Below are 23,238 nucleotides of genomic sequence, written 5' to 3' on the forward strand. Positions count from 1 at the left end.
CTTCTCCTCTTTTACTGCTCCTCATGTTTAGTTCTCCAAGTTCTTAATTCCGACCAGCAGAGATCTGCTGCCCTGCAGCCTCTGCTCAGCCCTGCACGGCCCGGGCGTGGCTCTGCCCTGTTCAGAAGCTGTTAATGCCCCTACACCTGCCCAGGGGCAGCGAGCTCGTGGCACAGCATCGCTGGCTTTCCTGGCTCTGTGAGTCCTGTCCTCAGTCCCCACTGACAGCCCCTCTAATTGCAGTGACTGGTGCAGTGTGGGTTGTGTAACGGCGTGTCCTTGGCTCTGGGACGTGGGATCCGTCCCACACCCCTCGCAGGACCTCAGGAGGACACAAACCCTGTTCTGCCTTACTAAAAAGTAAACCAAAATATTTAATGGATGAACAAGATAAGCAAGTACAATTGGTAACAGATGGTCTCGGGGTTCATTAGCAGAAGGAAAATCTTCCTCTTCAATTTAAGGTAGTCCTCAAATGTTTTGTGGTAGACAGCAGATGTCTGCTCAGCCCTCCTGGCTTTCAGGCAACAGCATTAATCCTTCTTCGGGAGCCGGAGCACGTTCTCTGTGGTTTTGTGGCAGTTTGGTGCTGGCCAGGAGTGCCAGTTTGGCCAGAGCCAAGCTGACATCTCTGCTGCCAGCTGTGCCCTGGGCATCCTCCCGGGAGCCCGAGCGGAGCACGAGACTTTGGTGGAGGTTTCACAGCCAGGGAGCTCCAAAGGCCTCTGACTTTCTGCTCCCCTTGATTGTGACAAGTCCCTTCTCTCCTCTTCCTCTGCAGACTTTGTGTGTCCCTGTCCCCAGGTGTGAAAGGAGTGTGGGCATTAATTTACATTCATAAACGCCCAGAAAAGTTTGAGCTGTTCCCTGCACGTCTCTGCTAGAAAAAAAATACTGAATTCATTGCTAATTTTGGTAATGGGGGAAAGAATAAAGAAAAAGAGGCTGAGTGTTCGTTCTGGAGACTCATTCAGTCCCACATGATTTTCAGCCCATCGCTTATGACCAGGTTTTCATCCAGAATGCCAGGCAGTGTGGGCAAGAGCACAGCAAAATTGTCCAGGTGCCTCATTCTCACTGCATCATGACAAAACATTGGAGTTTTCACTAGAGCAAAGAAAATTATTCATCCACATCAAGGTTTGGACGTGTTGGAAGCTCAGTTTAAGTTTCTTAGCGCAGGGAAAGTTCACACACAGCATTACAACAGAAACAATGACCAAACCTAAAGTGAGTGTGAGATTCATCCCCATCTTTCCGCTCAAAGCTTCACTGTCCAGGCCATTTTAGGAGGGGATTTTTTGTTCTGTAGCGTCGTCCTGAAGTGATAACTGGGTTCATGTTACATTGATTATCCACTAGCTGGCCTTAGGCTTTCTCCCAGCCCAGCACTTTCAGGGTTGCATTGGAGCATGTCTTATTATGAGAGAATATGGAAGGGCTGGGTATGTGGATTATGGGTGTTTGATTCCAAATAAATTCCCGTTCCAGACAGCCAACTGGATATAATAGGCTTTTTGACAGGAAAGAATTTTCTGTGCAGCCACCCAGTACCTTGAATTCAGTGCCAGGCAGGCAGAGAGCACAGGCAGCAGTGATGCATTTTGGGTTCCACTGCTGGCAACACACCGGAATACACTGGGACATTGGGAATGTCCCACAGGTCCTGGGGTGCTGAGCACAGCCTGCTCTTTGCTCAGAGCCTGGGAGGAGTGCCTGCTGTCAGATCCCCATCCCGTGGGATCCTGAGATCCTGCTCAGAGCCTGGGGGACACAGGAGTGCCTGCTGTCAGATCCCCATCCCGTGGGATCCTGAGATCCTGCTCAGAGCCTGGGGGACACAGGAGTGCCTGCTGTCAGATTCCCATCCCATGGGATCCCGAGATCCTGCTCAGAGCCTGGGGGACACAGGAGTGCCTGCTGTCAGATTCCCATCCCATGGGATCCCGAGATCCCACCCTCCCGTCCCTCCTTCAGGGACGTTCATTCCCATCGTTATTTAAAGGGCTTAATAACTGGCTTGAGACAGCTGATTAATGCATAATCTTCATCGTGATTACACAGCATTACTGGCATTAATTTGCAAAGCCAGCTAATTATGAAAATAATGGTTGCAGTTCTTCCATTTGAGCAAAATGGAGACTTTTGGCTCGTGCCAGTGAGAGCACGAGGGGTGTGACATCAGCTGCTGATGGCTGGGCAAGGGGACCCCAGGGGTCCTCTGCAACCCTCAGCAGCAGAGGGGAGCCACATAGGGCTGGGCACTTTGCTGCTTGGGGCTGGACACAGCCGTGGTCAGTCCACAGCGAGGGATCCCAGCAGGTTTGAGCAGGAGCCTCACCCGGCTCCACTCTCATGGATGAGAGTCAGTGGGTGGGAAAAATCCACAACAAAACAGTCTCCACTTCTGTCAACTGCCTAACAACAAATTCCACCTGAGAGAGTAAAACTAAAGGTCCTTTGGTGTTGCTGTCTCTCTCTGAACCATTCCTGCCTCTGCCCTTTTTTTGAAGCTAATTCCAGTGTCTTGGAGATCTCTGGATGCTGCTCCCTGGTGCCGGTGGCCTTTCCCAGTACTGCCTGGCTGTGCAGGTCCCAGCTTCCCATTCCTTCTTTCTTTCCCTCCTGTGGCTTGGCAGAGAGATAAAGGACAGCTGTGATGAGGTCTGTCACGCTTGGTGACATCCTCCTGAGGCTCATGAGAGGATTTGCTGCCTGATTGATCCAGGAAGGGACCGAGCTGTTCCCTGACCAGTCAGTGCAGCCCATGGACTCCCCACTGCAGTGCCATGTGCTGTTCAACACACGCTGAGGTTTCATAATTCAGGTTGGATTTGTTTGCATAGATGTTTTTCCCTGGAAACCTTCTCTTCATGCCTTGTTTGTAGGGCATTTGGTGCAGAGGCATCTGGGACTGGGAATCAGCCTTGTAGAGGTGCCTCACACGAGCTGTTGATGACAAGGCTCAAAGGCTTTCGACCCTTATCACTTACTTTTATATATTTTTTTGATGGAGTCATCCATTATTATATCTGACTTCTTGGATTTTAAAATCAATCCCAGGCAGGTTAAATAATTATTCCGTTGTCTTTTACTCTTAAAGCAGACTAATTGCTCTCCAGAGAGTGTCAGCCAGCGTATGGGAAAACACACTAATTAGAATCAACTTATGTCAGACTGTTTCATGTTCTTTTATTTGATGACCCCACTGTTGCTTCTGAGGTGGGGAGTTTTCAGAGTTGGAAATGAGATTCCAGGGCAAATGCCTGAAGCTCCCCTTTGGGTCTAGAGCAGAGAGCAGGGCTGGGGAAGGAGCCTGGCCTGGTGCAAGGAGAGATTTGGTCACAAAGCACAGAGGGTCTCACTCAGAGTAGCAGAACTCAAGCCTCTCCTCAGGGTAAAATCTGGATCCCAGGGAACACCCAAAATCCCACTGATGCCAGTCAGAACACACCCAAGTCTGCCTGCAGCCAGCAAAGCTGCACCACGCTCCTCCATCCCCAGGGATGGTGCTGGAAGACCTTGGGAAAGGCCCCAGGATGGAGCCTGAAAGAGGGCTGGGAACCCTTTTCCACTACTCCAGCTGATCCTGGGCTGTGGCTGTGCAGGCTCAGTGCCAACATAGTTATTTTTAGCTTTGTCAAGAGCTAAGTCAAGAAAGTCAAAGTATTTTAGGTTTTCACTTTCTCCCCTCTTCCCCTTTTTACCAAAACAAACAGCTTCATTCTCAGAAAGAAAATTCCAACAGCCCTCAGCGTGTGGTGTGATCTCTTATCTTCTACTCCTTATAAAATCACGGAGTTATTTAGCTTTGAAGAACAACTATTTCTGATAACACTTTTCTCTCCCCCGCTGACAGTGTTGTTCACACATTTAGACAGCTCTGACAGCCTCTTTCCTTGTGACATCCGGGAAGAATTACCTGGTTTGAGACAGCTCTTGCTGAGGATGGAGCTCCTCAGAGACACAGGAGCTCCTGCTCCCTCTCACAGCCCTCCTGTGCCCAGAGCTGCATTTTCTGGTGGTTTTTTTTTTCTTTTTTTCTCTGAGGTTATAAAATGTTTTTCCTGTTGAGCATCAGGGTTTGCCAGTTGGGGCATGGATTTGTCCCCTTCTGAGGACAAATTGCTCTGTTTTGGGGACAGTGTCAGCAAACGGGTCAGTCAGGGCAGGTACACAGAATTCAGAGCCTGTTCCTGCAGGATGCCACTTGGCAGGTCCCCGAGGCTGGAGAGTCCTTTCTCACAGACCTGCCCCCCCAGGAACACTTGCAGACCTGACACTGCTGCTTGGCTGAGCAGCCCAGTGAAGAGAATCTCCCTGCCCTGGTCCAGCTTGCCCCAGGGCTGGGGTTAATGCCAACAAAGAGATGAGAGAACTGCTGGGAAGTGAAAGAAGGTTCCCTGGAGCAGGAGGCTGTGGCTGGGAATGGGGCTACACAGGGCCTGCCTGTCCTGTGGGACTCAGGTGCAATAATAAGGATGCAGTGAGAGCAGCAGAATCCAGAAGGCAATAAATATCACAAAAAGAAGGGGGAAAGCGATGACAGATTTATTCACACAGAATCTCCCCTTGCACCTTCCCCCAAGGAGCTGCTGCTGTGAAATGCTCCATGAGCTCCTGCAGCTGGAGGGGAGCCCCCGGGTCTGGTGTCAGCTGGTGCTTCCCAAACAGGAACAAACCCATCCAATAAACTGAGGAGGGAAGAAGGCAGTGCCAGGAATGTGGGGGCTCCCACCCTGTCACTCGTGGGAAGCCCTTGCAGCTGAAGGGGCACAGCAGATCCCCCATCCCAGCTCTCCACAGGCTCCCATGGAGCTGCAGTGTCAGATGGCAGCGTCCCGGGATGTGCCCTGTGGCGGGACCATGGAGCTGCTCCATGCCAAGGCAGAGAGCAGAACTTGCAAACTGATTGAAACAAACCTTCTGGGAAGGAGCTGAAAATAATTCCCGAGGTCTGTCAGCGCGTTCCTGGGTTTGACAGAGCGGCAGGATCTGAGTCCCCGTCCCCTTCAAGTGCTGCTGATCATGCACTGGCCCTGTCACTTCAGCGTGGTGCTGCCTAATGTGATGCAGCACAGCCACGGAGCCAAAGCAATTTCAGGCTTCATCAACACACATCACCAGGAGAGCCCTGGCCCTGCCCACGGGCTGCTCGCTCTGGATGCTGATTGCTAAAACCCCAGGAGCAGGATGTGCCTGGAGCACTGGGAGAGGATTAACCTGGAGCCTGTCTGGGTGTGTCTGGGTCGCTCATGTGCCCGTGCTCACTGCACAGCCTTTTGTAGGAGTTGAAGAGGCTCTGGCTTGTCCCTGAGCACAGGGTGCTGCTCCCACCCTGGCAGTGTCCCTGGCTCTCAGGTCCAAGGCATTTGCAGCTGGTTTTCTGTGCTGCCCCCATGGGCTGACAAAGCCCACGATGTCCCTGCCCACTGAGGAGCTTCCCCCGTGTCCACGATGGAGCCAAGTGGGGACTCAGCACAGCCCTTCTGGGCTCAGGTGCTTGAGGCTCCTGAACTCCCTGGCATTCCTGACTGGACTCACCCTCCAACACCCTTTGGAAGAGGCAGGACGAGGGGCAGGGCAGCTCTTGCCCTGCTTGGATCCCCCAGGAGCTCAGAGGAGGGACAGGCACAGTGGAGTGACCTGTCCCTGAGGTGTCAGGAGTTCCCTGTTCCCCCAACACCCCCAAAGAGGAACAGGAACATTTCAGTGCAGCTGCTGTGAACCTGCAGTACAGGACTGAACAGGAGTGGGGACAGTCCTGCTGTCACCTCCCTGCCCACAGCCCCCCCATTCACTCTGGGGTGTCCTGGGGATCCCCCAGTGGCTGGTGGAGGAGCCAATGGAATGAGCCACATTCCCAGGGCCTCTGATTCCACCACATGGTGCAGCAGGAGGAAGAGCCAGGTACTTGCTGAGTAATGCCAAGAAAATGAATTCAAGCAGAAAATCAGATACACAGAGCGTGAGCGTGTCCCACAGGGAGGGATTTCCCGCCTGCCAGGGCAGAAATCCCATCCCAGCAGGTCCATCCATTCCCAGGAGACGGTGTCTCCCTCTTTTCTCGTTTTGTTATTGAATATGCAAAATCCTATTTCATTTGCTCTGAATTAGGCACTTCATGTCACAGGGGGTGACATCCTTCTCCTATATGTAAGCTGCTTAACAGATGAGTAGTCAAGTGGCAAAGAAATACATTATTAAAGCTTCTGGTTAAATTACTGATTAAAAACACTGGAGCTAAAATGTGTGTATCAGCACTTTACTCGAGCTAAATGAGGAATTAATGGAACATGGCAGGTTGTGTTTTTAATGAACAGCAGATAGGGAAGGTCTGGAAAGGTCTGTCCCTGCTCCCAGGGATGACCCACTGCATCCTCGGCCGTGCCGGTCGCGGCACCGCTCGTCCCCACGGGCAGGGCACGGCCAGGGCACAGCAGAGAGGGCTGTGGCTGCTGGAAACAAACTTCTCCTCACTGCAAACCCTCCCCGTGTGGCCTAATTGGCAGCGTTTCCCCTGCCACGCTTTGAACAAGCTGTTGTGGTGCTGCACGTTTGACATCTGAGGAGCAGCGTAACCCCGGCCACGGGCGCGGATCAGAGCGCTAATCTGAGATCAAAAGCCTTCCGTGGTGCTACAGCAGAAATAAATTAAGTTAGCAACAGATTTCTTAATGATATTTAAATTCGTAATTTGCATAATACATGATTAAAATGAAATGGGCTTGCTTTTTTTTTTTTTTAAGCTGGCTCAATTAATTAAAAAAAAAAAAGAGAGAAAGCGGCATCATAATCTCATGGGAACAGATTCCCATCGGGATAAAGGCAAGGAAAATGCCACGAAACTAAGCAGTAAATGCAGATCTCCCCAAGTGACCCAGGAGTTGCAGCCTGAGAGCTCCCTGAGGGGCTGATCTCCCAGTGACACCCAGTGCCACCATCCCCTCAGCACTGGTGGGAAAGGCTTCCACAGGCTCTGCAGTTTTGCTCCAAGTGCTTTATTTCTCTGCAAAAGGGGGATCTGGCAGCCTGACCAGTTTGGGACTCCCCTGCCCATCCAAGCAGGCGAAAGCTCTTCCCAGTTCTCCCACTGCAAACCGGGTCCAACTGGTTCACTTGTGAAACTCACTGTAAACTGAATACCAGGTGTTGGAAACCAAAACCACTTTTTTGGGGAAAAAGAATTACCTTCCCAGTTACAGTGGAATTTGCAAATCTCTGGGCTCTGCACTGAGGGAGCCCGCTGGCCATGCACAAACCCCCCAAACTGAATTAAAATGCCAATTATTGCATGTTAATTAAATTCTTCTCAAATATTAATTGCTAAGCCCCAGCTAAGAAATGGTAATACCCACCTGGCATGTAGCATATAATATTAGACTTAAGAAATCTACATTAAATCTCATTCTCCATCCACAGTGTAACCAAACACCAGCAGTCAACCACTTGTCTCTCACTCTTGCATTGGTGCCTCCAAAAACCAGGGCCTTGATTAAGATGATGCACTGAATAGCAAACACAGTTCTGCAAATATTATGACATATTGTTTGTCATCTGCCCTAAATATTTAACAGTTCAGTTTCACAAGAGTTTTGTACCACATGCTGAGTATTTGGTCCTGCTAGATGTTGAATTTGACTGATGGGGTGGATTCCATTCAGGAGCTGAGGGTCCCAAAGCCTTGTTAGGGTCTTTGCTGTTGGCATCTTCTGTTTGAAAGAAAGCAGAGAGGGGGGGAAAAAAGCCCACAGAGTGCTCTGGGAAAATTGTTTCTGCTTAATCCCATCCACTCTCCACAGAAAACCCTTTTTGGAGGAAGAGATCAAAGGTCTGTAATAGATTTCAGAAGCTCTCCGGGAGCTGTGGGATGCAGAGGGAGCACAGGGCTCCTGTGGGATTGACCTGCCTGTGCTGCTGGCAACCCAAGGTGCAATTGGGAGATTCAGAGATGCATTTTAGCCTGTTATCTTCCTATTTTAATGTTGTTAAGCAGAGGGAAAAACAGGCTTTGCCAGGATGTGGTGCTTGCTGGGCACAGGAGGTGAAGGGGAGCATGTAAGGGCTGTACTGGGACCTGTGAGGGGAAAAAGAAGCTCAGGATTTTTTAGAAATTCCTTCACAATCTACCTCGACTGCAGTCTTTTGTGGTGGGAAGGGTCTGCCTGGGGTGGGTGTTTTGTAAAACCGTTATGTTCAATATTTTTTATGAATGGTTGTTCCCCTCTTCCCCCCTCCCCATTTCTTAATATTCAGTTCTGAATGCCCAGGGTAATTACACCTGAGAGATTTGCTGGCTTAAAAGTAGCACTTTATTCCAGGGAATGAAAGAAAAAAAGGGAATGACAAAAAGATCTGCCCTGAAAAATGCTTTCATTATTTCCCTGTCATGTGTACTCGGGGTTTACAAACAGCCACACACAGAGCAGGGTGTGCAAAGGGACAGGCAGCACAGCTCCAAGGGGTTCCACACTCCCTCAGGGACCAAAACCAGCTGGGGCTGCTGCTCCAGGGGGGATCCCATTGCCCACAGTGACCCCACTGGCAGAGGATCCACTGCCCAGAGTGACCCCACTGGCACAAGGATCCCCTGCCCAGAGTGACCCCACTGGCACAAGGATCCCCTGCCCAGAGTGACCCCACTGGCACAAGGATCCCCTGCCCAGGGTGACCCCACTGGCAGAGGATCCCCTGCCCACAGTGACCCCACTGGCAGAGGATCCACTGCCACGAGGACAGAGCAGAGTGTCTCGGCAGGAACTGAACCACGTGTGTGCTAATGAAGCTGAATATTCATTATTATGACTGTACACAGTGAATCACAAATTAAAGTGGGGAAATTATTAGTTGGTAGCTCAGAAAAGGGGGAATTTGAAAACCATTTAACTCTAGAGGAGGTGGAAGAGGAAAACTTTATTAATAGATCCAAATTCAATTAAAAGTGCGTGTTAGTCACTGTGCAGTGACTCCCACACAGCTTTGTCCCCCAGGACAGGGGGTGTCACTGTGCCACTGTGGGCTCAGCACTGACCTGTCACTGCTCACACCAACCCCAGAGCTGAGCTGTTCTTTGGTAATTCTGGGATTCATCATCATCATCACTGTTTATTTAACACTAAGGACACTGTTTCCTCTACCCCAGTGTTATGAATTACCAAGGATTATGTGTTCAGTGGCTCCCATTGATTCATGCAGAGCTAATTAATGGGATACATCACCCTCTCATAAACATGAGCAATAACTCATGCCTCGTTAGCAAACTGCTGCAGGGAGCAGGCAGGTCTCTGGAAGGGTTAATGGGAGAGGATCTACTGACTGAAGTGAAACTTCTTTATTTTTCTGCAATAGGGTTTTTTCTGCCATTCCTTACGTTTTAGGTGTGTTGATATCTTCTGTGTGATGGTGGTGTGGTATAAACTGGGAGCTGTAAACTGGGAGCAGTATGAAGTCAATGGTAAAATAATCTGAAGAAGCTTGGGAAAAAGGGATACTGGTGAGTGGGAGATGCAAAAGGAGCTTAACATGTAGCTGAGCTGAATTTGATTTTAATTAAAAAGCATATTGAAGGAAGAGATTTTTGACAGGAAATCTGAGGAATGAAGGGTTTCTATTTCCCACTGTATTTATAAACCAGTGAACACGAGCTGGCACCCTCCTCTCACAAGGGCTCTACAGTAAGCAGATTGTCTGAGGGAAACCACATGAAGTTGGGCAAAACAATCCTCCTCCTCTTCCTCCCGCCATGGGACGAGCAGCCTGGGAGCAGCCCTGGGGTCACTGCTGTGCCTGGGCCACGGGCCAGGGCCCCTGATTGATCCTCTCATTCACGGGAAAGTGGTGCAGAACCCCCCAGTAATATCTGCAGTTCCAGAGTTAAGTGAGAGAAACTGAGGCTAACGAGTAGAACAGTCCCTGGGAACGCAAACGTGGAGAGGATCTGCAGACACCCCCCTGCAGGGCTGAGCTCCTGGTTTGTGCAGCACTTTCTTCTTGAGATGTGTAAGACATTTAAGGGCTGTTTGGAAAAGATGCTTCTGGCATCTCCTGGCCCAGCAGTGAGTGGGACTGTGCTGGGCAGCAGCACGTGAGTTGAGGAGCCAAAGCGTTGGTCACTGCCAGACTCTGCAAACACGTCAGGCCCAGTAACGGCCCAGTAACGGCCCAGTAACGGCCCAGTAACGGCCCAGTAACGTCCCAGGGGGGCTGCACTGGGGGCACTGGGGTTGAGCCTGCCCCGAGCTGGGCTCTCCTGCAGCTGGTGTTGAGTGGGCTGTTCTGCCAGGGTGGGTGTGTGCAGGCCGTGAGCTCTGTGGGATTCCCTTAATTAAGATCAACTGGTCACCACTGGCTCTAATGAGGATACATGAGGCAGCCCTAGAAATCGATGCAGTATTTCTGCTCCTGCTGTGAACCTTGCTGCTGGAATGTAGGAACAATGCAGAGCAGATCTGAAACTACAACATGAAGTGACATAGGGTCTGACCTTGCCCCCTCACTGCTGCCCCAGCAGAGCCTTTGCCTTTGGGGCAGGGAAGTGGCAGCTCTGAGGTGTCCCAGCCGTGGAGGTGACCTTGCCTTCTCCAGAGCAGGGAGCAGTGTGGATGGATGTGCAGGCTTTGCTCAGGTCTCTCTTGGGCAAATCCTTGTGAGAAATGCAGTGTGAATTATTTTACTTCTTAAATACTGTTTATGGAAGTACTTCAAGGCCTGACCTAAGTGACGCCTCACCAGACAATGAGCTGGGATAACCCAACTGCTCCCCTTTGTAGTAGAAAGAGAATCCAACAGCTTTATAGTGCAGAGAGAAAAAACAGACACCAGCAAGAAGGCAAGGGGAGAAGGGACGTGACTTTTAGAGCTTGCAGGTGGTAGGATTAAGGCCCAGGAAAATTATTCCTTGCTCAAGATCTGTAGGGAGTTTGGGTCCTGGGTACCCTGGCTCAGCAAGGATCCTCTCCCTCCTGGCAGGTGGGAAGGAAATGCTAGCTAGAGGTCCAGGCATGATCCTTTCCCATCTTGCAGTAATAAAGTGCTTGCTCCCCAGTAAACAGGAGTTAATTTTGGTGCATTCGAGCTCTGTGTTCAGTTGTGTGGATTTGGGAGTCTTCCTGGAGCATTCATGTTGAACTAACAAATTTTTATTAATGCTTTCAAATGGAGATGAAAATGATGTGTTATCTCAGAGATGTCAGGCTTGATGAAGCCAAAAATCCCCCAGCTTCAACCTTTGCTCCTCCTGCTCTGTGTAGCTGAGCCTTAATGCAGCGATGATCCCTCAGTCCTCTCGGAGACGAGGACAAACCCTGGCTGGATCAGCGTGGAGCTGTTCATTGCAGCTGGGCTTGCTCTGCTCACCAGAGCTGCTCTGAACTTCATTCATTAACGTGCTGCAAAAGCACATGAATGGCTCTGAGATGTGAGCTGCTTCTTTCCCTTCTCCCATCACCTAAGGAAACCCACAGCTATTTACCCCCTCTGGTGAAGTGATCTGGGCACAAATCCCTGGAGCAGCCACACTGATTGATCTCTTTGGCAGCTGAGGCTGGTCAGTGGGTCCATTGGAAGAGTGGGTGTTGGGCTGGGGCAGATACCCCCTTTCTCTCTCTGTGGCACTGGCAGGGTGAGCTCCCTGTGCCACTTTGGGGACAGGTGGCTTTGGGGCTGCAGCTCCCCCATCATTTGTGCGGGTGGGGACCACGAGGACGTGTCCCCAGGGCTGGTGGCCCTGCCCAGGCACAGTGGTGAGGCTGTGGAAGGACCACAGCAATGTGTGCAGCCATGTGTGTGCTCAGGTGTTGCTTTGTCCTTCTCAGCACATTTTACTGTTAATAATGCTATTTTTAGCTCCCCCCCTCCGAACTCATCCAAGCAGGGACTGTCGGTCTCAAGTACATCTTGCTGGCAAATCTGAAACCCGTTCTTACAGGGTATATTGCATGAATATAAGAAACTTATTTTTTCCTTGAGAGTTCTTCAAATAATCCTTGCTTTGAAGTGCTGAAACAAAGATACACAAAGGTCTGGCTCTGCAGGAGGAACGTAAGTGAAAGGTCACAGGGAGAACATGAGGGTTGCCTGTGGAACTAAAGGGATAAACACAAATGCCTTTCTGAACTTCTCTTGCTGCTCACCCACCCCCACTGGAAACACTTTTCTGGAAGGAGGGGAGGAGGCTCTTCACTGTTCTGAATCTTTCTGCAAATTTTCATTTTAAAAGTGGAACCAGACACTAATAACTGTGCCTTTTCCTGGCTTAATAACAAGGAATCTTCCAATGTCGAGGCAGTATTAGAACCAATGGGGCCAATTCACTCCCCAGGTTTCCCTGTGACCTTTCAAGTCTGCACTGAGCTACACTTTGTATAAATAGACTAAAATAATAGTGAAGGATGAGGGTTGGTTCTTTAGTTTAGAAGCAAAAAAGGCTTTGCTTAGACAAACACAGCAAGCACGTGCAGAAAGGTCAGAAACTGAGCCCTGCAGCCAGTGCAGGGGCTGGAATTAAAACCTGAGCTGACCTCTGAGAGTCCCCCCAGCCCACCAGGCCAGCCCTGGGCTGGATTTCAGCCCCCAGCATCTCCTGGGCTTTGCCCTCAGGTTGGGTTTCACCCCAGCCCTCTGGGCCGAGGCAGTTCAGCTCTCCAGGTGAGCAGGGCAGGGTCTCAGGTGTCCCCACACACCCACCCTGTGCTGGGAGGGATTGTCCCAGCCAGGACCTCCCTGTGCCCTGCACAGCTGTGTCCTACTTGTGTCCCACTTGTGTCCCCACTGCCAGTGCTGCCTGTGCAGTTAATGAGGAGGCATTTTAGGGCAGAGCACCAGGGAGCTGGTTTAATTAGCAGGTTACAAGGTATTTGTGCTTAAATTAGCTTTGGCTCCGTTTTCCTTCCATTGCACAAACTCAGTTAAGCTCCAGGTAATGCTGCAGCCTCCTGACCGGCTCTGGGGTGAGAGGCTGTGGCTTCTCCCACAACCAGCCATGGGCTGGTGTGACATTGTCCATGGGTGTGTGAAAATAAACACATCCCGTGTCCAGTCAGTGCTTCTGTGTAGGCTTTGGGCAGGGGGGCAGAGCATTAACATGGCCATAAAATCGTTGTAACATCTCACAGCTCAGTGACAATACGTTGTCTAATTATGGAAAGCTCAGAGACATCCTCCAGAAGATATAAAGTGGAAATGTAGGTCTGGGGATGGATCCAGGATGAATCCTGAGCAGACTGGGTAGAAGAAGTGAGTATTAATGAGTGGCACAGAAATAAGGACTTGAGGAAATTCAGCCATAAAAAGATGGGGAAAAGGGATTGTCTGTATAACTAGGAAAGAGCTAAAACAACAGACCAAAAGGGAGACATAAAGCTGGAAATTGGGTAATAAATCTCTGCCCTCATCAAAGAAGAGACAGTTCTATTGGAAAATAAAAATAACATTCTAGAACACAACAAAGTGGAATTTATAGTCCAATTAAAAATGCACGACTGAAAAAAACCCAAACCTCAAATACTTTTGTTCTTGTTTCAGTAGGATGCAGTGAGAGCACAGCACATGGTGGGGGATATTGGAAAGAAGAGCCTGAATGTATAATTGATTCAGGATTGTGTCTGCCTCTGAGAAGGTTTGCAAAGCCACAGGCTGACCCCGAGCCCAGGGAGGGGATGGACTCGCCTGTTCTTGGCTCAGGTTTGCAGGGGATGCCTCTGCTGAATGGGACAGGACAGTGTGGGAATCCTGTAGGTTTAAACCTGATGCTTTAAAACTCTTGGGAGATGCAGCAGGAGACTGGGCATGGGATGGAGGATTGTACCTGCAGTGGTGCCAGCACAGGAGGCTGTAACAGGGATCAGGAGCAGCCCTAAGACTCTCATCCCCCAAGGAAATGCTGTGCCACAGCATTAATGTGGCTACAAATCCAGCAGAACAGCCCAATGACAACAGATTGTCTCATTATAGAGCCCATGAAGACATCTGTATGCATCATAAAAAGCAGAAGTGCAGATCTGAGGATGAACCTCTAACAAACCCAAGAACATGGAAAAGGGGGAGAACCCTCAATGTGCTGCACTTCCCTCTGCTGGCACTGAGGGGAGAGAATCCCCATGTCCATGGAGGGAGGGAGAGAGGGAAGCAAACCCTGTTACCATCACAAACACTCCTGAAAACTCAGAGCAGCTTTTGCATGAGCAACGAAAGCCACGCTGGCCACACAAACCATCTGGAGCTCCCTGTGGGGATTCAATAAACTCCTGCAAATTGCTTCAGACATTTCCCACTTTCTCCACTCATTTTATGTGCAGAGTTCAGCGAGACACTGTTTCCTATTCAAACACCACTTGTCACTTATATTTGGGTCGTTTTTCTTCTCTCCGCCAGGACTTTGTTTTTCAGGCTCTTGAGTTTTTCTCACGTCCTTCCCCACCAGCCCTGGGTGTGGAGGGGCTGTGAGCCCTGGCACAGCTCAGTGCAGGGCACTGCAGCCCTGTCACAGTGTGGGGGGTACCCAGGGTGAGGTACCCCAGTTGAGATACACCAGTGTGGGGTACCCAGTGTGGGGTACCCAGTGTGAGGCAGACAAACAAGGGGTGCAGCACCACCCGTGTGGTGTCCCGGTGACCAGCACTGTGCTGTGCCCCAGGGCTGTGACTCCCTGCCTGCCCCTTCCCTCCTCTCTCACACAGATACTGTTGTTTTCCCTCCTGTCCTGCTCCGTCCTGCCCAGCTCCAGCCCTGCTGCAGTGCAATGGCCTTGCCAGCAGCACCAGCTGGCCACCACCTCCTGCCTGTCTGCTGCTTATCAGGAGTCCAGCCACAGACACTCACACTCCAGCAGTGAATTATGATATAAAAATAAGCACAGGCCTGATTATTCCCTTTGTTTGCTTTTTGCAAACAGATGCTCTGTTATTTATCGAGCCTGTTCTCTAACTCCACTGACACGTGTGGGGTACGGGGTGTTGTAGATGTGGGTATTTTAGATTTGCAGACACTCTCGTGTTTTAATTTTTAAAGTGCACCCTTTAAAATGCCCAACAGATGCATCTGGGGTGTGCTCTGTTCCCGTGACCTCCTCCCCCAGGACAGTGCCAGCAGAGCTGTGCTTCCCAACCCTGTCGGGGACGTAGATCCCACCCCGACCTTGCTCGAGGCAAAGCATGTCGGGGTTACTGCAGCCTTCCCACCCTGTGCTCAGTGGCTCTTCTCAAGGAAGGAGAAACTTTGCTGTGCTGACCCAGAGCCTGACAGTTTTCTGCAGACAGTGTGAAATGTGCTGCAGGAGTGGTCACTGATCCCTGGTTGTGCCATCCCACAACCTGCAGAAGGCTGAACTCTCAGTAAGTGCCCCCGTGTGCGTTCTGTGCTCTGCTAAATGACCCAATATGTGTCAAACCTGTGTTCATTGCTCAGCTGCAGGTTTTCTGTGACTGGAGGAGTTCACAAATGACAGAATTAGCTCGTGTCAGACATTCTGTCCCTTGTCTCTCTGCAGCCACTGCCTGTGCATGGCAAGCAGGTTCATTAGAAAAGTGAGTTTTACATAGGGAATATTTGGAAATGTTGTGCCTGCTAGGGTTGTTTTGCACACACAGACAGAACAGAGCCCCTGTCTGCTCATCCTGCTGCTTGTGGCATTCTCCAATCTCAGCCCTGTCCTGTCTACCAATACTGCAGGAGTGTGTCCTGAATAAGGGGATTTGGTGAAGTTCTGCAGCATTCAGCAATTCCAGCTCCCGGAGATACAGAGCAGCAATTTCCCTCATGTTCCTTGTCATTTCAGGTTTCATTTCTGAAGAAACTTGAAGGAAAATTTAGCCCAAATTACTCTGTATTTGCTTCCCATCAGAGTGAAATTGTATGATAGCTTCTATTTGATTTCTGCATGCAACTCTGTGTCTTTGTTGAGTACTTTTTGGATGGATCCTATTAAATAGGAAGGAAATGCAGGTGTCTGAAGGGGTAAAATCCAGCTCTGAATCACTCTTGTCAAGGTTGGCTCACTCCAGCTCTCCAGCCAGAGGAGATGGAGGACATGTCCTTTCTGAAGTCCTTCCAGCTCCAGTCAGAGCTTGTCCTGAGCCGAGGGGGCTGTGGTGCCTCTCCAGAGCTGCAGCCCCACAGCACTTGGCCAGGAGATGCCTGTGCAGAGGCCGGGGGAATGGAAAAAGCCCAGGCAAGGAGCACTGACCCAGGACAGGCTCTGTGCTGCTGATGCCAAATCTAAGCTTGTTCTGCTTCTAAAATTATAATAGAACAACTTTTCTAAGGATCTTGGTGCCAGACTTCTCTTCCCCGGGTGCTTCAAAGCAGAAAGTTCCTTTGCTTCAGACCTCACTGGGGTCACTGAGGCTCCGGCACAACAACACTCCCTGGCTTTCAAGAGCATTTTCAATTAACACCAAACTCTAATGAGAGCACGTCATCACAGGTGCTCGACTGCCACGGGACCGCTCGGAGACGCCTTCAAACATCTGCAGCTTCAGAAAACTGGCTAAAAAAGCCTTTTTGTGCACGTTAGTCTGCGATGGGCCTGCCTTGTGCATTCACCAGGGGGACAGTGTCTGGTTAGTTCTGATGGGAGAAGAAACCACTTTGCCCTGTAAGGACTGGGACTGGTCCCAGCCAGCAGGAGTCAGGCACCAGTTGCTGTTCCAGCATTTCCTCGTCCCTTGGAAGGTCAGGCAGCAACCATTGACTTGGTTATTTCCCTTGGCCTGAAAGACTTTGACTTCTGTAAATCAAATTGAAGTCTTCTAAATTGTGTGCAGATCTGCATGGCTGGTGTTTCTTTGGTGTCTGGTTGGGAGGGGATCTCCAGCCTCTCCCACGAGTCACCCGAGCTGGGCCACTTTTGTTGCTTTTGCTAGCCAGGAAAAAAGTCAGTGCAAATTCAATAGTGACCAGAGTTTGATAATCATGTATTAGATTTGTGCCCTAGAAAAGCAAGTAAAAGAGGAGCTTTTATTATTAAGTGTCCCTACAGCACAGAATATCTCAGAGTGAATTCACTGGGCTTATTCAATTGGAAATAATGTTTTCAAAAACAAGATGCATCTGTTCTCACCTCCCCTAATGCAATTATTTAGTGCCCTACTATTATACTGTTGCAAGAAATAAGATTCACTGGATGCTAAAAATGGCACAAAAAATTGATTCAGGCAGAGGAAGTGTGTCTGGAGCACCAGTGGTGACCCGAGCAGCTGTGCCACACTAGCACACTTCATGGGAACTTCTTTTAATAGCAGCAGCAGTAACTGCTCCACAAATGTGCTGCTCCTGTTTTGTTCCCAGGCACTAAAGATGTGCATTGTTTGGAGCTCTTGGTGCAGGACGTGTCAGTTCCCAGTGATGGGAAGGGCTGGGCTGGGGGCAAGAATGATTAAACCAAATAAAGACAAGAAGAAATAGCCCTTGAGTCCCTTTTCTCTCAGAATCCAATGTCTCCTTTTGGTGTCCAGACCCATGGGGGTGCTGACGCTTTCTTTCCACTGTAAAAAACAGACACATCATCCCTTGCTCTCAGAACTGTGTGAACTCTCCACCCGAACCTCCGAGGTGATGTCATTCTAGGCAGGCTTCACAGTTAGTCTTACAGTGAGATCTTTTTTCTCTAAAATTAGACAGGAAAGCAAGAAATGCCAAAGTGCCCCTTTAGACCCCTGGCCTGTGCCATGCAGGCCCCTCCAGAGGCACCTCAGAACCTTCTGTGCCTTTTCCCATCCTCCCAAATGGCTTCTCACACTAATTTATGGCTCATTCTCACCAGTGCTGCACTCTGACTCTGGATAAGAGGTTGTATCACCCGAATCCCAAACCTCATCAGAGAGCAAGGTCAGATTTACCCCGTTTGCCATGGAAATGTGTGGAGCAGCATCACGTTACTGCTCAGCACTTCAGTGATTGACTTTCCTGTCGGCTCTGCCAAACCCACGGGCTCGTCCTGCTCTCCTCTCCTTCACACCTCAGTGTCCCCACTCCTGGCAGTCCCTGGCTCTCACACACTCTGTTGGAATCAGCCCCTGCACCCAGTGCTGCTCCTGGCCATCACCAGACCTTGGGTTTTTAGTCTCTCACTACAACCACAGTCTGGGCTCCCCCTCCAATATCCTTGGGGAGAAATGCACTTCACCATCCCCCAGTGGCACTGAATGTCACTTTTCTTGCCGTGTAAAGGATCAGAAAATCTGTTTGAATCCTTTCTGTGTCCCCTGTGCACTGGTAACAACATCATATTCCTCTAATAATAGATTTAGTAGCATTCCATAGTGTTTCACCTATTCTCCTCTGCCTTGCTGGCTATGGATATTCTACTACGATGCTTTTAGATTTTCTTATGATTTTTTTACTTCTAATTTGTCTTTATTGTCACCAATTTGCTGTTTTTCCTTTTCCTCAACAATGCTTTTTGTGGTTTGTTTCTGCCTTTTAATTTCGTTGCTGGCTCCAGTTCAGCCCTGAGCCAGGGAGGGCTCCCAGCCAAAGCTCTCATCCTCTCTGATTTGCCAGAGAAAATGTATCTCCATATTCTGGTGCATTCTCCAAGGCCGGGGGGCTGCAGTGCCCTGGGTAACACTGCTGGGGAAGAGCTGTTCAGGACCAGACTTAGAAAGATTCACCAACCTGATGTGCTGCATCTCACCCTGGGAGCCTCAGTGGTGGCACAGTGATGTTCAGCTGACAGTCTGAGTGCTGCACTGCAGGGAGGGGGTTCTCCAACCCCCTTCAGGCCAAGTCTTTTCCTGGGGTGCCCATCCCTCACTCCAGAGCCCAAACACAGCTCAGGGGAGGAGAGAGATGCCTTTTGGCTGACACAAAGAAGCAGCTGCCTCTGTGGCTCTGAAGCACCTAATCCAGACAGTTTTGAGCAGGTTCTTCCTTTAGCCAGACAGGAACTGAGCCAAGCCAGCCCCTGTCCACGCTCACAGGAGTCTGACCAGCCCTGTCCACTCTCATGGGTATGTGACCAGCCCTGTCCATGCTCTGCCTGTGCCTGGATGGAGCCCACAGACTGTGTTTGCTGTGTGCCTGTGGATGGGGAGGAGGCAGCTGGCAGAGCTGCTGCCAGATCCTGGCTCAGGGGGCTGCAGGAGCATCCCTGGGCTGGCAGCTCAGCGCTCCCACCTCAGTGTGTGTCCTCCTGCCACTGGCACAGGCCTGGTTTTGCTAATGGGAATTATCAGTCCTTTCATCTGCTCTGCTGGTGGAGCTGCTCAGCAATCCCACTGCTCTGCGTGATGCCCAGCTCTGCACCCTGCAGGGGGACACAGGCCCAGCAGGAGCTGCTGGCACAGCTGGCACTGAGACTCTTCCCTGTGCTTTCTCCAGGGGAGTCCTGTCTCCAGAGTCCTCTCCAGCCCCGGTCCTGGGTTAGTGGAGGGCAGCGAAGCACCTCTGAGAGCCTGCAAAAGCATCTGTTGTGGTCCAATTTCTCCTCTTTTAAACCTCCTCCAGGATGCCTCCAGCATTTCCTGCTGCTTAGTGGGAGCTGCAGAAAGCTTTCAACAACCAGGGTGAATTCAGAGCACTGGGATTTAAAGGCAGCGGTCGGGGGGTCCCAGGGTACCTGGCTGAGAGCAGCTCCATTTGCTTTGCTCTCTGCCAGCCCACTCCAGCAGTGCTGTTCTGAACAACACGCCAGTTCCTGGAATTTCAGACACAGGCTGAGATTGCAGTGTTTTTAAGACATAATGAAAAAGGTAATTTTCCAGCCTCCCTGCAATCTTCATCATTGGGGAGGTATTTTGCGCAATTTTCAGTACTAGCTGTAATCACACTCCCAGATGAGAGCACTGGGGGTTCTTTGAACCCTGCCATGCTTTGGACCCTCAGGAAAAGGAAAGGAAAAGGGAACACAGCCATAGAGGTCCCATCCCCGCTGGGGCTGCCCCTGTACAACCCCCACGCTGAGGGCACAGTGTGTCAACAAGGCAAAGGCTGACACAACACCCAGATGTGAATCTCTGCTCACAAGATGAGAAGTTAAAGAAAGCAGAGATCAAAGGTGAATGGATCCCTCAGAAGTATTGGCACACAGAGCAGACATCCCCTGAAGGGGACACTGACATGTCCCTGGTGACACACCATGGTCTGTTTGCTCCTCTGCTGTGCTGCTGCTTCAGGGGAGAGACCCACAGCTCTGAAAGGATGGCAGTGGTCATCATCATTGTGGCAGGATTAGTTGCTATGCAGTGAAGGGGACACACAGTCCTCTGATGTCCAGCGCCTTTCAACACATCATGGGGCTTGGAAAAGCTTCTGCTTGTGGGATCTCTGTAGCACTGGCTTTGGCTGGGATGGATTTGCTGGAGCTGAGGGCAGAGGGGGAGCAGACCAGGTGTTATGGGGGAGATGAGGGCTGGGATGTGAGGTGCAGCTCTGAAGGCAGCAGAGCTGCCTGGGTGCTGTTTCTCGCCCTGGTTCTGGCAGTCCCTTTGGACACTGTGGGGTCAGGAAGGTGCAGGAGCAGTGCTGTGGCTGCCCCGTGGGTCTCCAGGGGCACGAGGCAGCTCAGCTCTCACCCTGCCACTCTCTGTCCCCCCCAAATGGGTCTGTTACACCTGCAGGCTCAGGCTCAGGCTCGTGGAAGAGGATGTTCCAGACTTGTGGGACAAGATGTGAGAAGAGCTGTGAGGAGCAGGTTGCTAATGTCTGAATATGTATCTGTGTGGGGTATTAATAACAGAACAGTGCTCCAACAGCAGCTCTTTAGTCAGGAGCTCCGAGCAGCCCGGGATGAGCTCCATCTCCTGACACTGCAGTGCTGACTCCATGGGGGCTGCATTTCACTCCCTGACTGCTTGTGCCCGTGAGTGGGATGCTGAGGGGTAACACAGAACAGCACAGGGCCTGTAAAGCACTTGCAGCAGCAGCAGCTGATGGCAGGAAAGTGTAAAGTTGTGTTCCTGGCAGAACAGAGCCCAGGAGTCCAGGCATCAGCCTCATGAAATAAAAACAGGCTCTTGTGCTACATGCCAGGAGCCATTAGCCAGAGAGCAAATGATCCACAGAACGGTCTGTGAGGAGAGCACAGCTCAGAGAGGGGGGTGCAGCAGCTCATCTGCCATCAGTCACTTCACCAGGACGTCTCTCACAGCCTCACCGCCTCACCGCCTCGTGCTTCCAGTGTGAGGGCTTGTGATAGATATTCACAGGCAACGGGACGCAAACAAGCTGTAATGCTCCATCAGATGATGTTAAGGATTTCAAGGAAAACAGAAATGAAAATGTCAAACCCGTTAAGCTGTGGAGTGCTTTCACCAGAACGTGGGCAGAGGGACTCCAGGAGGTTGTTTAAAAATAGGAGCCAGGGGAGATTGCTCTCACAATGGCACCATTCTGGTGCCGATGCCCCGCTGGGGCACGGTGCACTCTGCTTTTTATAGATCTCAAAAGAAAAAATAAATCATGTGATGCTGAATTTATGAACCCACTCAAAAAGCACGGGCTCAAAACTCAGCTCAGTCATCTGAAGTTCAGCCTCGATAGCGTCTGTGTCATTGCTCTGAGAGCCTGAACAAAGAGGCAGACGAGGGGAGGTGAGGCACAGGCAGCCTCATCCAAGGCCTGGGGCCTCTTAACGTTGTTTTTACCCAGGCAAGGACAGCGTAGGACACTTATGCCTTGGAAAGGCGGCATCTTACCCCTGTCTGCATCTCTTGAGTACAGATCTCTACGGCAGCACTCAGGGAACAGCAGCTCGGCTGCCTGTGCTGCCTCTGTGTGTGGCTCAGCTCAGTGGAGCTGTTCAGCTCACTGGGGCTGCTCAGCTCACTGGGGCTGCTCAGTTCAGTGGGGCTGCTCAGCTCGGTGGGGCTGCTCAGTTCAGAGGGGCTGCTCAGTTCAGTGGGGCTGCTCAGTTCAGTGGGGCTGCTCAGCTCGGTGGGACTGCTCAGCTCACGGGGGTTGTTCAGCTCGCTGGGGCTGCTCCTCGGCTGCAGCAGAGCACAGGGGAGAAGCTGCTGGTTGCCCGAAAGCAGGGGAGGAGCAGTGAGTCCTAGGAGAAGTCTCGGGAACCTTACACGTTACAGTACCAGTTGTTTCTCTTCTGTGAGGGCGCTGTGCCCTGCAGAGACCAGCAAAGGTCACTGAGCACGGTTTTAGCCCACCTGTTGCAAACAATCATCCCGAGGCATGGAGCACGGGAACCCTATCCCTCCTCCCTCCCCTTCCCTGCACAGGGATGTCTCCACTCCCCAGTGCCAGGGAGGAGCTTGCCAGGGCTCTGTCTGGAGGCTCTGCCAGGAGCTGTTTGGCAAATAGAGCTGATGGACTGGGAGAGCAGATACAGACACCAGACACCATATGGGACATGGGCAGACAAACCATCGCTGCCCATGTCCTGCCCAGCTGGGGGGTCTCCTCTTTTCTCTCAGCAGCAGTGCCAGTGCCTGGCAGTGGCCTTGGTGCCACGGGAGCCTGTGGCTCCCAGCCAGCCCAGGTCATACCCAGTGTCTGCACTGAGGTGTCACAGGAGCTCAGGGAGGGTTTCCTTTAGCAGCTCTTTCAGGCCACCAGGACTCCCTAATGGTTACAGCTGCTCTGGTAACATAAAAGTGATTTGTTGGAAGCCTACAGATACAGAAACATTTTGCCTACCCCATTTTTCTTCTTGCCTGAGAGAAGGCCAGGCTAATACATCATCACCAGGTCTGCAAAGCAGCATCACCACCTCAACTTATGTGTGAAAATGCTCTGAATCCTCTGTCAGTGGCTTCTACCACAGGCTGGGGACTCCCAGTGTCCCTACCCTGCCTGTTCCCTACCCTGTAACTGTCCGAGGCTCCTGCCACACACAGGGACACTGTGAGCACACCAGGCAGGACCAAGGGCATGGCAGAAATAGTCTGATCTGACATCCAGGTGTGAGATGGCAAAACCACGAGCAGCCCCCAGAGCCCGTGAGTGAACTGTGGTTCAGCAGCACAGTCACCTTCTCCATGGGCTGCTCCATCCCCGAGTGCCTGGAGCACAGGATTTCCATCCTGCCAGCAGGGAAGGGCTTCCCCAGTGGGGCAGGTTGCATCTGCTTGATGCAAAGTCAATATGAACATTAGTATTAATATTGATGGATGCTGAGGTTGGTTTCGTGCTGCCCCATGCAGGAGGGGAGCTCAGTGAGCACCCGACTCTGGCCACCCCGAGGTTATTGTGTGGCTCTGAGCTGGATAAAAAGCACCTCCTTGTGCAGAAGTCCCAAAGGAGCAGAACTCAGCCCTTCTCACTGTGCAGGGAAGTGCAGACTCTGCA

General features: G+C 51.1%; 1 protein-coding gene across 1 annotated transcript in view; it reads right to left on the minus strand.

Annotated features, from left to right (window-relative positions):
• The window catches only part of GRIK3 (glutamate ionotropic receptor kainate type subunit 3), a 93,266-nt gene that overhangs the window by 44,344 nt on the left and 25,684 nt on the right, over positions 1-23,238 (minus strand). The window lies entirely within an intron of this gene.

This window comes from Chiroxiphia lanceolata, chromosome 24, assembly GCF_009829145.1.
Source record: "Chiroxiphia lanceolata isolate bChiLan1 chromosome 24, bChiLan1.pri, whole genome shotgun sequence".
Classification (NCBI taxonomy): domain Eukaryota; kingdom Metazoa; phylum Chordata; class Aves; order Passeriformes; family Pipridae; genus Chiroxiphia; species Chiroxiphia lanceolata.